Raw genomic sequence first — 15,728 nt, 5'->3', positions numbered from 1 at the left:
GGACCGGAAACAAGCATCCTGGGACCGGTTTGGGGGTAACACGCCTGATCAGCCAGGCTAGCTTGAATCCAGTGAGCAAGGGATCCACGTCTGGACATACCCTGCCACCTTAGGGCTCTCCGTCCATCCTCTCCTTGTGTTTGTTTGCCTACACAACATAAAACTGACAGCAAAAGCGGCCAATAATAATGAGTTTTCCACCTCTGGGTTCCAAGTGGCATCATAGACAACCTTAACTTCACTATGTTTTAATGTCACTAGAACACCTCGGTTATTCACTGCTGCCTTCTAAATTCTGTATACAGTTATGATGGAATGGACTATGCGTGTAGTCTAAATGGCTCAAACCTCACTTTGCTCCTGTTGTCTGTGGTAATAATAAACCCTTCCAAATGTGGACAGCTATCCATCTACAATGCCATGTATAATTATAGACGGATTCACAATGTAGACAGCTGAACTAGCACAGTCAAAAGCAGTCTATCAATATACCGTATTTTCCGGCGTATAAGACGACTCTGCGTATAAGACGACCCCCTGCTTTTCTTGATAAAATGTAGGTTTCGTGCTATACTCGTCGTATAAGACTACCCCTGCTTCCAACGCAGTCCACGCAGTCCTGCATAGCCATTTCTTCAAAAAACTCACCGCAAGTGTCAATATTCATTCACTTGTTGCACAGGTGATGCAGTGACTGCTGGTCTGTTTCTGTTACAGGCACTTAGCAGCATTGAATGCCCATGTGAGTCAGGCGGTGGCTGTGAGAGGACACAAGAGGGATTTGATGCCAATGCTAGTGGGTGAGTGCTGTGTAAGTCAGCACCTGTGAGAAGCAGTCAGTGGCTGTAGGAGTCTGCCGGTTTGGTGAGTAGTATACAATATGCCCACAGCTCGAGAGCCAACTGCTGTGCAGGCAATCTGAGGCTGTGTGAACAATTTGCGGCCAATGTGAGGCAAGGGGTTGTCGGTGTATGTGAAAGCCACTAAGCACTTCTGGCACATGTGAACAGCACATTAGAAAGAACCAAGGGGCCCTGCCACACTGTATGGAGGCGGCGCAGTGAGAGAGGTTTTAGGCAGTTTAAACAGTTTTTGTCCTTGTGAAGTCCTGCTGTACCAAAGTCTAGAACAGAGCGGGGATAGACCAGCACTAAGTCCTCTTCTTGCACACACGTCACTTTTTCCTCCTGTAAAGCACCATTTCCTATTGTGAAGCGGTCCGACACCTTCGGGTAAAGTCCGCGCTATATAAAAGCGCATGAATAAATACCCTAAAATTTGGCACCCGGCGTATAAGGCGACCCCCGACTTTCCAGAACATTTTAAGGGGTCAAAAAGTCGTCTTATACGCCGGAAAATACGGTATATAATATCTCAGTTTAGCGGTAAGGCCTTTTTGGTTTGTAGCGAGGCGAGGACAGGAATCGGCAATATACTAGATCAAATCTGCGAGGCAAAGAAGATGTGAACCAGTAATGAGTCATTTTTTTCAGCCTAGAAGACATGGAGCATGTCAAAGCTACCCGAAGCAAGTAAAATGTTCCAGGAAGGAAGCCCAACCCACTGATTACATTTCTATTCGGCTTGAAAGGAAATTGTGGGTTTTCTGCATTACCTAAGCAGGGGAGGATCTATTCTGGTGTCCTTACTAGCTAGTTGTTTTTCTGTCCGCGCTGGTGAATTCATGTTTTCGTGAGGCGTGGGATTCAAACTGGACCGGGGGCTGGAGAGCTGTACAACGTTTGTGGTGGCTTTTGTTTGGAGGATGAGGTGTGGTCCTTTGGCTTAATTCCGGACTTTGAAATCTTGAGCCTTGGCTTAAAATCCCAGCTTTGGCAACTGACAAGAGAATTGTGAGATTCTGGACAAATTTTCACCACTCGTCCTGCCTGCAACTGAAATATAGTGGAGACTATTCACAAAGGAATTTTGGAGTATGAAAATCAGTACTCCTGAAGTGCCCTTTTATATATTATCAGTGCTTTAACACCATCTCTGCTAGTGATATTTTCCTCCTGTGCTGAAATTTTCAAAAGTCCAGTGATCATGACGAGCTGGGCTCGTCATCAGCCTGGTAGGAGGCTACTTCATGACGAGCCCAGCTCGTCATGAGCCTGGAAGGGGTTAAATGGGCAGGTACTATTAGGTACTATTAGGTACTCAATGCCTGCACCTCTTTAATTTGGAAGGAATAGGCCCAGCACTACTCTAATGCTTTTAATGAGAGAGTACTGGCACTTCTTAGCAGCAGAGGTACTCTGGGACAAGGAGTACCTGCACTTCTATATCTCCATTTCAACCACTGCTAATTTTTACATGTATTCATGCATTATCCCCAAACTTCGAAAACGGAAATAAAGAAGGAATATTTTGGGAATATTCATATACAATTAGTACAAATAGAAAGGACTGTGCACTCTTTCCACTTTTACTAATAGAGAGTTGGAGGTCTCAGGCTGATTCAGAAAGGCATGCAAGAGTACTCATATAGTGCTCCTTCCAGTACTAATAAAAGATTTTCTGAATAGCCTCAATTATGCCTAATTAGAAGTGTGCTGTCTAATACAGTCTTATCCACATCTATCAGCCCACAATGCATCCCAAGTACACAGCTTGCGTTCGACATGCTCCTGCAGCAATCATAATAAATATTTTCTGTAAAGGTCTGTCTGTCTTGGATCTAGAACCACATTAGGTTGACCACCCAAAACGAATAAGAGATGGGGCATTGCTTGTCTAGTGTTAGTTTCTTAAGAGGAACATTTCACTTATATACCCCTTTTTCTGTCCTAGTTGAGGTAACAATCCATAACAGAAAGTCACCGATAAATTGTCCCATAAATTGAAGTCTAATCCCCGATCTCTTCTTCTCATTCATGCTACTGCTGGAAGAAAATTCAATAGCTTAACCATAAGATATTAGCGCTAAAACTTTCAGGGATAACTGTACGTCTGAATGGGCCCAGCTCCTCTCCACTACCTGAGAGTAGAAGCCATTCTCACTAAGTTTCCATTAGGGCTCATTGTGGTGATTACGGCTATGAGTTTATTGAGCCAGTGGCGTCACTAGGGCTGGTGTCACCCGGTGCCGGTAACTCATGGTGTCACCCCCTCACAACTTACCGATGGACCATCTCACCCTCTGCCTGCACCATGTCCCCTCTGCGTGCACCATCTCCCCTCTGCCTGTACCATCTCTCCCTTTGTCCGCACCATCTCCCCTCCGCCTGCACCATCTCTCCCTCCGCCTGCACCATCTCTCCCTCCGCCTGCACCATCTCTCCCTCTGCTTGCATCATCTCTCCCTCCGCCTGCACCATCTCTCCCTCCGCCTGCACCATCTCTCCCTCCGCCTGCACCATCTCTCCCTCCGCCTGCACCATCTCTCCCTCCGCCTGCACCATCTCTCCCTCTGCCTGCACCATCTCTCCCTCTGAAAGAGTCTGATGAAAACGTATACTTTACAGAGTTTACTCATTACTCATATATAGATCAAATGACAGCTGTTTCATTTTTGGAATTGTCTTCCTGTTTTATCACGAAATCTACAAAATTAAAGAATAAAGAGGATAAAAAACAATCAGATTGTAAACTTAACTTTTGTAATATATGACTACTAAAAGTCACATGCTGTCCTTTGATCTATATATGAGTAATGTGTAAGATTGGAGCACGCGTCCCGTGTGCAGAGATCTCTTTCCACCCATACAAGGTCCAGTTCAAAGCTCTCACAACTGAGCATGAAGCACTGTACCTCGAGGCGCTGAACTCCTGGCCTCCAGGGTTCAGCGATGAGTGCGAATTAAACCGTACGCTTCTCAACCTAGTTCCTCCGGGTGGTCCCTCAGACCTCTTAGGAAGACACTTTTCCAATTGTTTCTGCAACAAATTGGCGCTTTCTGTCTTTCATTGTACGATCCAAATTTAACCTAATGAGCTTTAGAAAGCTTTTGAAGCCTTCATTCAAATGTATAGAGCTCCTTCCCCTACCACTGTTATTCTTGCCAGTGTGATGATGATGAGCAGTTCCAGGCTCTAACTATCATTTTGCAACAACTGCAATAAGGCATGTATATGGGCATTATATCAAATAAAATAACATAGCATTTACCGAAAGCCTCCGGCCTTGCTCAAGGGCCTGAAGGGAATATTCTTTTTTTCGGGGGGTACTGCAATTGGAAATGTTACTGCACCCATTATCTTGCACAGCACAAGGCCAGGATAATCCATGACCCTCATGATCCTGGCAACTGAGTACAAAAGTGCGGAGCAGGCCACCACTGGCCTTTACATGGGCAGCAGTGTACCGGCTGGCAGGGTACAGCAGGGGGCACATCACATGAAGTGTGGTGGGGGCCCGGGCCCAGGCCTATCTATCGTGACTGTCACTGCCCAACTGGAATTTGGAAAGACAAGCTTTAGCCTGGTGCTGAAGAAGGCCGCGTTTTCGCCAGTAAAAACTGAAAGAATGTACTGAATCGGAGTTCATTTGTGTGCCACTGCAATGCCACATTTTAACTTAATACTTACTTTAGTTCATACAGTACTATTGAGTATCAGTATTCATATATATTTCTCTCTCTCACCGTTCCGTTCCAAATTTGAAGGGGTCGGGGAGACTGGTGAGAGACCACGACGGCGCTCGCAAATCGCGATCTCATCAAAAGATATTGCCGCGCGGTGGTCGTCCGGTATAAATTCTTTATTTCTCACGACGCTACAGCAACACCACGAACGCACTCTCACTGGCGGGCGCGTGACCGCGGTGACGCGTCAGAGCAGCAGGTGCGCACTGCACGCGGGGGCTGTCCCAGGGCCGTCATTGGTAGCGCCACTAAGATTGACGGCCCTGGGACCCAAACTGCTGGGTACTACTGACGATGTGCAGTCATTCTCGTCTCTAAACTCACTCAATTCAGTGCCAACTTGTGGGTACGCCACGCCGCGCGCATCCGCATCGCACCACCAGTGACGATCATTCACATACATGATCTCTAGTCAAGTGAGGTGCGATGCAGTGTGCGTGGCGGCGTGCGCTTCAACAGCTCGTGGCCAGGCTAACTAACTAGATTGGTGTCACCCCCAGATGGGGTGACACCCGGTGCGGTCCGCACCCCCCGCAACCCCCTAGTGACGCCACTGTATTGAGCAACTGACTATAACATTATTATAGACAGTCGCCACTTCCTTTTATCCAAGGTGGGAGACCGGATTATTAAATTAGTTGCCCTGATCCTCCCTCTCTTTGTTTTAACTTCTTTTTTATACACAACATCTCACTACACTTCTACACTAAAGGGCCCCTTACACGCACTCACCCTTACGGCAAGAATTACAAGATCTCCGCCAAAGAGCCCCCACTGAGGGTGCCCGTCGGGTATTGCAGCGCCGACCCGACGAGGAGCATGCCCAATGATGAAGCATGACACCCAGCTGGCTGGGTGTGTGAGGGCCCTAAATCCGAAAGGAGGAATTCCCCATCCTTCTTCCTGATACAGTCACTGGCACAATTCTTCCTAGTCACTTCTGGTCTCTTTAGGAACAGCATACTCCGTTATTTGAAAATGATTACAGCTATGTGTCATGTTTTCCCCAGTCTGCGGTAGGTGTAATTTATCTAACTTATTTGGGACATCCACCTGCACTAACTACAGAGTGAAAAAAATGCTAACAAGACGTAGTATTGAAATGTCCTTAAACCACTGCAAGATAACTAGCCAACGGGCAGGGTAGGCTAGTTTGCGCATGTCCTAATCACTTTCGGTCCAATGGCAACCAAGGTCCTCTCACAATCTCTGATCCCAGGTGGACTGCCCACATAGTGTCAGCGTGGTCACTTAATTGGCACCCAGTACCCTGTCCCATATCTATTTTCATGCCACTGACATGGAAGCCTTGCTCTGAGTGCCTCAGTGGGTAGTGGAGGACAGACTACAAGACTGCCCCCTAAACACAGTACTAGAGGAAAATGCCATACACAAAGGAATGCTAAAACTGATGACAAGAAAGAAGCGAATCTTAAGCTTCTGCTCTGGTTGCTATATGTTTACTGGCCAGAGGTTCTTGGCATCGGATGGCTACCTCTCCGTAAAACCCACGGTTTTTGCTTTTGTAGCGTGGAGATGTTTTCATATGTTTTACCTGAAGTACCGCCCAGGACTGCTCTCTCGTGCAGTTCTGCTATATTTTGACGGGTCACACGGGCCTCGAAACAAGGAGTACTTGTATAAATGTTGCTGTGGTTAAGAGCAACTTATTTTCACATCGCTCTTACAGGAAAAATAAGGTTCAGCCGATTAACCACAAAAAATTGACTGTTAGCTTATTTTGTGTACATCTGTTAACAACCACCTCAGGACCACTGGGCCGAAGGTTTCCGGTTTACAAGAAATTAATTCGGCCCTGCAGCCTTGTCGTGCAAGGCAGAACTCCAGGCTCACCCTGGTTACCATCATCTGGCACCTATTAATACCCGTTTACGGGCAGCATGCCTGTGCCACCACAGAGAGAAAAACAAACATGGCGCCTCACAATGGGAGGGTTGTCTTGCTTCAGACTTCAGGACGGTTCTAGAGATTTTCGAACTCGCGATTCCACACAAGCTCTGCAGTTCCAAAAAGCTGTAACCTCAGCAGACATCCCTGCAAAATCACAGCAAAGGATTCAAGGCACAGAGAGGGAACTCACTGCCCACTAGCACAAACAGCTGCATGGCATGTTCTGAACGGTCCTCTCTGTCACTTCTCCTGGAAATGTCATCAACGTTGGCACCAGTGTTGTGAAAAGCATTTATATAGCACACATTCTGCCATTAGTATAGCTTTGCAGCGCTTTGGCACATTTGTGACCTAGTTTTGAGCATTCCATGGCAGAGTCCTTTGGCATGTGGCCCACAGTGCACTAATGTTTCACGTGTTGTTAAATAATTAGATTCGCTGTAAATTGGTGGGGTGTCGGCCTAGGTCTGGCCAGGTGCCAGATCTGTGCTGGACACAAGCACAAGGACACAGATATCTTTCCACGGGCAAAATTGGTTTCTTACGAGAAGCACTAGCCCGGGTGGGTTGAAGGAGGGCACTTGATGCACAGCATCTCTTGGGTTGTTCAAGTGTAGCCGGAAGGGCGCCAATCTCTTCAGAATTTGAAAAAGGTTGAGATTACGACGATCTAATCAGAGCCATTTCACAAACACTGACTTTAACGTATGCACCTAGAACCCATTGGTAGATGGCTGCCCCTGGAGCCACCAGCTGGAGTGTCAAGAAAGTAGGAATATTTTTCAGCAGAAGGTTTACCATTTTGGCGACACAGTAACCATCGTTGGATGAGGTATGACACTCAAGAGGGCAGTTCATGAGATTGGAGCACGGAAGGGTGTGAAGAGCGAGAAAAGATGTACTCCATTCAGATCTTCATACAGCTCTACAGCTTTTGATACCCAGAACCACAGCATAAATCAAAAAAAAAAAATCAGCACAATCTTGGCGTCACTTCAGCAGTGCCAACCCGATTCTCTACCTTCAATTCCAATCAAGCATCCCTCTCCTGGGTCTTGGCTTACTCTGGCCTACCCTCTAGGTGGAAAGGCCTCAAAATACCTGGAAATGGAGCCTGAAATCCTGCTATAGGTGACATAAGCGTTATGAATCATATTGTGGTGTGTGGCTTTTGTTTTATTGCATATTTTGTTTGCCTCTTGTCACTTATTTAGTTTTGCATGTTCTGAAGGCTGAGAGTTGTCACTCCGGGAGTCTTTCACACCTTGGCTGCTCAGGATATTCCTCTGCTGTGCTGGGCCAAATGATAATGGTTGTGGTCATGACGAGCGCAGCTCGTCATGAGCACACGAGCACCGTGCCTCATGACGAGCTGAGCTCGTCAGGAGCACCGAACGGGTTAAGCAACTTTCAGTTCTTGGAAGTGTGTGTGCATCTCTGGAGCTGGCAGGTCCCGTCCTCTGGTCGCAGCCTCATTTATCACAATAAACTCACTAGTGAACTATCAGCGGCCTCCTCATCTTTCCGGTGCTACACCCACGCACTTCCACTGAAGCAGTGACAAGCCTCAGCTTGAGGTGAATTCAAAAAGCTGCCAGGTAGATCAAAAGTGTGAGCTTCACTCGTATAGAGAACAATCACTCCACAGACAGAAGTAGAGCAAGCGTCCCCCACACAATGTGTAATGCAGGAGCATAACAAACTTCCCACACACAGCACAGGCAGCAGCAGAGCAAGCTTCAGTCACATCAAACATAAAATATATGCATCATTTGTAGCTGCAAGGCATGCTTCAAACAAGCATTTGCAATGCAATAGGTCTCGCATTAGGAAAGTTTGAGCTATTGGTATTGTAAATGACATTTTTATTTATGTGTTAGTTTTGAAAATAGTGAAATTAATAGCTTTGTCATTTACAATGCCAATAGTTATAACTTTCGCAAATGTGACACCTATAGCATTTCTAATGCAATATGTGTTTATTTACGTGACTTAGATGTATTGATATTACAAATAACAATGGCTTTTTTTAATTAATACTTAAATAAAAGTTATTGTAATGTACAATGGCAATAGCTTAAAGTTTTGTAAATAACTTTTGTGAAGATTATGTTCATTGTATTTTATTGTGTCAAAAAATCCAAGAACAGAAGTGAAATATTAACATATTTTGGGACATTTGTAATAAAGCTTGAAACATTGATAGAACATATTTGAACCAGTTGTTTATGAATGGTTGCACAGACTGATGTGGTGGCGACGAGTAATGCTGTGGCGTTCAGTGATGCTGTGGTAGCGCATAGTGATAATGTGGTGCCCCTGAGTGATGCTGCAGTGGTGCTGAGTGATGATGAGGTGATGCGATAGATAAGAGGGAGGGCGATAGATAGTGTAATTATGTGGCGTGTACTTATGTGGCACTGAGTGGTATTTTGAGTGTATGTTGCGTTGAGCGCAGTGTAAATATGTAGCATATAATTATGTGGCACTGAGTAGGAATTCTCCTAAATATGTATGAGAACTGAGGTCTGGAGGCAAACTGTGATGACCGGTAGGCTGGGAGCATTCCTGAAAGGTCAGTGTCACTGAAAAGCAAGTACTCTGGGGAAGAGTCAGTCATATGCAGACACCCCCTGTCTAGGGCAGATGGCGGGGTGGGGTGAGGTGAGTCACACTGGGGGGGCCCTCTGACAGGGCGCAAGGGCTGGCGCAAGTATTGGCAGGTGCACGGCTGACACAGACTTACAGATAATTGATTACAGCAAGGATTCAAACCTGATAAGAACATAAGAGAAGCAGGAAGAGTTAACAGTGCAACTGTAGGCTGCGAGTTATGAACTGAATTTGATGGCACTTCGAAAGAGGCAAAGTACATGTGGCAACAATAAATATTTTAAATAAATAATTTAGTGAAAAGAACTTGTAATATGTACTAAAATCCCACAGTTTGAGAAGTCAATGCTAACTGCGCACACTAGGATGCTGCTTGTGTTGGATTGCACACACCCATAGAATATAGCAGGCTTAAAAATTTCCTCCTGGATTGAATGTGAGGTTTGGAGTTCTGGGCATTCTGAGGATTAATGTGGCCCTAAAAGTGCGCAGTCTCACTGGCCTTGCAGTGGTAGCCTCTTGAAGGAGGTGGAGTGGAGCAACACGGTCTGAAGGGAACAACGGAGGAAGGCCCTCTGTCCCAAGCAGAGAATACAAAGAAGTCCCTGCAGTGATTGCCTGACCGGAATGACTCTAGTAGATGTGCACATCCAGCTGTGGCAAACGCGGAAAGCAGCACATGAACCAGACTGAAGCGATAATAGACCGAGAAATGAGGCAGTTCCTGAAGGTCACGTTGGTCAGGAATAAGCTCAGCATACGCGTCAAAGACCCAGGCGGCATAAAAAAAAGGGTATGTATTGCCACAGAGGGCACAATACTTTGTGTGGGGGGGGAGGGGAGAGAAATGTATCTTGTCCTTGTCACCAAAGTTAGCCTGTTACGTGAAAGGCCAAGTAATTAATCAATATTTATTAGTGTGAAAATTTGAGAAATAATATGTATGGCACCTCATCATGAAATGCCTTTGGGGAACAGACAAACAGACAATTAGAAACTTCATGAGGTTCTTTGGGCACAACCAAGTGAGGACAGGGAGAGGGGGAAACAGAGGAGAAAGAGGGACAGGATTTAACAGTAACAAGGAAGAAAATGAAGATCACTACAGAAGGAAGGACGGGAGAGTGTAGAAAAAGGGAGGAAAGTGAGTGATGAAGTTTGAGATGGGGGGGGCAGACTGCAGTGTTTTATTGGAAATAAAGGATAGGAGGGGAATGACCAGCGGTGATAGTGGGGAGAGGTGTGGGGCGGGCGGCAGCAAGACAGACATGCTGGGTAGGAGGAGAAAGGGAGCGAGTGAAAGCATAAGTTCAGTGGTGACGGTGTGGAGGGGTGTGGGGCGGGGGCAGCAAGACAGACATGCTGGGTGAGAGGAGAAAGGGAGCGAGTGAAAGCACAAGTCCAGTGGTGACGGTATGGAGGGGTGTGGGCTGGCGGGGAGAGGGGAGCGGATTCCTTTGAAGTCTGATGCTGAGTCTCAGACAAATGGTTGTGTGCGATGTGGCTGGTGATGTGCACCCGCCTGGCTCACATGCACTGTTTGAAAAGTCAATGCTAAACTGTGCACACTATGATGCTGCTTGTGTTAGATTGCACCCACCCATAGAATATAGCAGGCTTAAAAATTACCTCCTGGATTGAATGTGAGGTTTGGAGTTCTGGGCATTCTGAGGATAAATGTGGCCCTAAAAGTGCGCAGTCTCACTGGCCTTGCAGTGGTAGCCTCTTGAAGGAGGTGGAGTGGAGCAACAACGGAGGAAGGCCCTCTGTCCCAAGCAGAGAACACAAAGAGTTCACTGCAGTGACTGCCTGACCGGAATGACTCTAGTGGGTGTGAAACATCCAGCTGAGGCGAAAGCGGCACATGAACCAGAATGAAGCTATAATAGACCGAGGAATGAGGCAGTTCCTGAAGGTCACGTGGGTCAGGGATAAGCTCAGCATATGCGCCAAAGACCCAGGTGGCATAAAAAACAAGTCTGATGCGGGGGGGAGCGGCAGCCTTTGAAGTCTGATGCCGAGGTACAGACAAATGGTGGTATGTGATGTGTGATGTGGCTGGCGATGATGTGCACGCGCCTGGTTCACATGAACTGTATGCGATCCGCAGTGGGTAGACTTTTTGATCTGTTTACTATCATTCCTTCCACATGTAATAGGCGAGACCTAAAAAGGGAACAGTTACAGCAGAATGAGCAGCAGTGAAAGCTTCTCAAACACAGAAGAGGTCAGCCTGCTGCAGGGAAAGATCTCGCACAGCGACAGGTACAGTGCAGGAAGCGTTTTTGCAAACTATCCTCACACAAATCAGGTAAAACACGGGTAGCATCATTGCAAGCTGCACTCACACACATCAGGTAAGAGCAGAGCCAGCACCAATGCAGACCGCACTTAAGTGTATATTAGGTACATCACAAACGTCAGTATGGAAAGCTTCCTTCACGTAGAGAAGAGGTGCTCTAGAAGCAGAAGTGTAAGATTCTATACATGTGCTACAGGGCCATGATCAGTACAAGCTATGCACACCGAACTCCTATTAATTCAATCTATGTTGTGTTATGCAGATCTGTAGAGCGCAGCCACTATCACCCGGGAGGGTATCCTGGTGCTGAGCAGGTGTGAGTCAACCACAAAGAAGCTATGAAATCTTGGAATCATTTTGGCTGAACATAGAAGATTAATCCCAAAAATACCTAATAACACTGGACAAACCACTAACCCTGGGTTCCGGAACAGTGTGCTGCCTGGAGTACAGTGCTTCAATGCCTTTTCCCAGGTAATAGGCGCTTTTAAATGCAATTACAATGCAAAATACAGTTCTTAAAGAAACACACACTCCTACTGTGCAGCATGGACATCAGCAATGTGTGTTTCCATACATCTGCTGCCTGGGCAGCAGCACACGCTTCCCTCACAAAGCCTGGTACAACAAGGGCAGCAGTAGAGCAAGTTTCCCTCACACACAAAGCTAGGTGAGTTCAGACTCCCCTTGTAAAGAAAGGGGGTTCCCCACAACCACTGGTGCAGTCAAGCCACTCACACACAGTGCCTTCTAATCTTCCTAATCAGCCTGTGTGGCAAGGAAATGATCAATCTCAGCCATTTCCGGCTCTTCAAAGAGATGAAATGCCTTTTCTGAGGGAAGTGGTGCGGCTTCCTCTCCCGTGCCCAAGCTTTGGCATTCCGCCAGTCACGAACACATGAAAACATGTGAAACCAACCTTGGATTTTACCCTCGGTAAAGAAAAAAAAAAGCGCCAGTCGCCCATGATTTATTGTACCCACCACCTTGTCGGGGTCCAGTGGAATCATAAGGGTCGTTGTTTCCTGTGGCGGCGGCTGCTGCCAAGGCGAGAGGTTGGAAGAACTGGAGTGGAAACGGAGTTGGGCTCAGGAACAGGGCTGGACAGCCCAAGTGGGCACAGGCTGCGGACCAGAGAGCTGCCTTTAAGGGTGGTCGTTAGCCGTCCACCCTGCGGGAACACACGCAGATACTTGTCACACACTTAAACACTTTATTGCTCCTGCAGTCCTCCTGGAGGTGCAATGTGGCGCCGGTACGAAGACGCCCAGGGATGGTTTGAGCCCCGAGCTCTTATTTAATTTAATGCGATTTTCTATAGCGCGAACATTACCCGAAGGTGTCAGAGCGCTTTACAAAAGAACTAGTTGCGATACATAAGGATTTAGGATTACACGAGTTACATAAAAGATACAAACAGGAAAAAAATGTGCAAATGTACAAGTTGTAAAGTCACACAGGGAAGAGATACAAAAAAAAATAGCAAATGTACAAGTTGTAAAGTTACTTTTGCGGACGGGTTCTCTCACTGTGTTAACTTTCGAGGCCACTTGCGAAGTCTCTCCCTTATCCCAGGTTTCTGCTGCGCATGAACCCACTACGCTTTCTTAGTAGAGATAGGGAGCCAGCTGCGAAGACATGAACCCACAGAACTTTCTTTGAGCTAACACGGCATCTCAACTCACCAGAAACACGCGATAGTTGAGCCCAGGACAAGGGGTTGAGGTACTGAATGTTGAAATTCGGAGAGCAGTTTTGGGGCTCCCGAGCGCGGGTCTTGATGCAGTCTGTCTATGGGCCCCCTCGCGTGCTCAGCGCGCGCGTCCTGCTCCCCTTGCCGAGCCCCCTGCTCTCCCTTTAGGAACAGCCGCCCTCGCATTGGTCGCAGGCACAACCACCCTCCGGTGTGCTGCTGGTGAAGGAGGAGCTTCGATTTTTGATCTCAGCCCTCTCCCCTTGAAACCACTCCTATTTTTTTGCTCTTTAAATGACTGACAGAACTTGGCATTCCCCCAATTAAAGCTCTTGCGGTTTCAGTATCTGCCATTTATTGCAGTATTATCCTGTGTTTGGTAGTCTTTTGTAACATGCACACACGTCACTTTTCTCTTTTAACACTCTGTTTGCTACCTCTCACATTTTGTTTGCTTTAGACACTTGCACAAGTGCCGCCATTGCCTACATAACGTTTGTTCTTGTGCTGGAGTGTCTGCCATTTATTGCAGTACTATACCTCTACTTGTACTTTGTATGCTTTTGTAACTTGCACACATGCCACTTTTTCCTCCTGTAACGTACCGTTTGCTACCTCTTGTATTTTGTTTGCTCACAATTGTCACCTTTGCCTCAAGTAACTTAACGTTTGCTTTTGTGTAATTTGTTCTCATGCAATTTTCTCCTCATATAATAATAATATAATAAATGAGTTTGTAAAGCGCCTGGTGACGCCTTCCCGGCGTGTCCCCGCACTGTGGAGAGAGTAGCAGGATGCAGAGGCCAAAATCATAGGGTGTACAGGTGGGTTTTTAAGCTTTTCCTAAAACTGGTTTCTGTTTCAGCTAATCTGATGTGCGTGGGAAGGGTATTCCAGTGTTTGGCCGCCAGAGCGCGGAAAGAGCGACCACCCATCCTGGCCTTCTTTACGCGAGGAATTTTAAGGAGACCCTTCCCCATTGAGCGGAGAGCTCTATTTGGCTCATAGGGTATGGCTAAGTCTTTGAGATAGTCAGGAGCTGTCCCGGAGATGATCCTGTAGCTAATGAGCAGTGCCTTAAAGAGAATTCTTTTTCTTATGGGGAGCCAATGAAGGGCATCCAAGGCGGATTTAGAAGGAGCTCTCCTGGGTAATTTAAGGACCAGCCGCGCTGCCGTATTTTGTAGGACTTGAAGTTTTTTCTTGTTCTTTTCAGTTGTCCCTAAAAGGAGCACATTGCCGTAATCAAAACGGGAGGTGACTAGTGATTGGGTCAGGGTACGTCTGGCCTCTAAAGGGAGGAGGTCAAGAGTGCGATTTAGAGTTTTTAGCACTCCGAAACATTTCCCTGCCACTTTGTGGACATGACTATCAAAAGAGAGTCTAGGGTCAACCCAAACCCCTAAGTTCTTGGCTTCTTCGGCAGGAGTGGGTAAAGGTCCCAAGCAGGAAGGCCACCATTCCTGAGTCCAGCTGGTGTCGCTACCACCTATTACAAGAACCTCTGTTTTGGAGCCATTAAGTTTTAGGCAGTGTTGGTTCATCCAACCTGCCAGCTCCTGCATGCAGTTTTTAAAGTTAGTTGCAGCTAAGGTCGGGGCTTGGGATAGCGAGATGAGCAGTTGGGTATCGTCGGCATACGATACTAAATTTATGCCATACGATTGTACCACATCTGCCAGAGGAGCCATATACAAATTGAACAGGGTCGGACTCAGGGCAGAGCCCTGAGGTACCCCCTGTTCAAGAGCAATGCTGTCTGAAAGGAACGCCCCTCTCTGGACCTGGAAGCTGCGGCCCAGAAGGAAAGCTTTAAGCCAGCCTAGTGCTGTCTTGGTGACCCCAGCTTCGTTTAGACACTGTAGCAAGATGGAATGAGCTACAGTGTCAAACGCGGCGCTGAGGTCCAGCATGATGAGTGCCATAGTGTGACCCTCATCTGCTCCTGCCCGAAGAGTTTCAGTCGCTCTTAGAAGGGCTGTCTCCGTGGAATAGTTAGTTCTAAAACCAGACTGGGAACCGTGCAGGGAGTGGTTGGATTCAAGGTGGGCCATCATTTGTTTATTTGCAATTTTCTCGCTCACTTTGGCAAGATAAGGGAGAAGGGAAATGGGTCGAAGATTTTCTAAGATATCCTGGCTGATGTTAGGTTTCTTTTTTATGGGCAGGACTATCGCTTTTTTCCAGTCATCCGGAAGACAGGCCGATGAGAAGGATAGTTGAATGACATGCCTGAGATATGGTTCCAGTACTTGTAGGCCGGTGGCTAAAACCTTAGGCGGGGCTGGGTCCCGGGGGGAGCCGGATTTAACGCTTTTGCATATCTTTATGAGTATGTCTGTGGGCGGTACAGAAAAGTAGGGAAGACTTTGTGCCGTAGGATCAATTTCTGCACTCTCCATAAAATCGTGGCCAGAGGTCGGCAGATCAGAGAAGTTGGCATAAATATTGGTAATTTTCCTAGAGAAGTACTGGGCTATGTTGTTGCAAGTTTCAATTGAGTCATTGCAGGATTGATTATCGTTGGTGAGCACCGATATTTCTTTAAAAATGTTATAAAGCTCTTTAGAAGAGTTCTCCGCCTCCCCTATGCGAGTTTTGTAGTGGAGAGCTTTGGAGGAGC

At 46.8% G+C, this 15,728-nt stretch overlaps 1 protein-coding gene across 2 annotated transcripts in view; it reads right to left on the bottom strand.

The window, feature by feature from the left end:
* P2RY11 (purinergic receptor P2Y11) overlaps positions 1-15,728 on the bottom strand; it is a 219,501-nt gene that overhangs the window by 22,788 nt on the left and 180,985 nt on the right. The window contains exon 1 of one of the 2 annotated variants that reach the window (XM_086959075.1): positions 13,098-13,342. The exons of the other annotated variant lie outside the window; for it this stretch is intronic. The gene's annotated coding sequence lies outside the window, so the exon portion shown is untranslated. Of the gene's footprint in view, positions 1-13,097; positions 13,343-15,728 lie in introns of those variants that run through there. 2 annotated transcript variants of the gene reach the window in all.

The sequence above is a fragment of the Lissotriton vulgaris genome, chromosome 1_1 (genome assembly GCF_964263255.1).
Source record: "Lissotriton vulgaris chromosome 1_1, aLisVul1.2, whole genome shotgun sequence".
Lineage (NCBI taxonomy): Eukaryota > Metazoa > Chordata > Amphibia > Caudata > Salamandridae > Lissotriton > Lissotriton vulgaris.
Note: the sequence above shows the minus strand (reverse complement) of the source record. Positions and strands in the feature narration are given on the sequence as shown.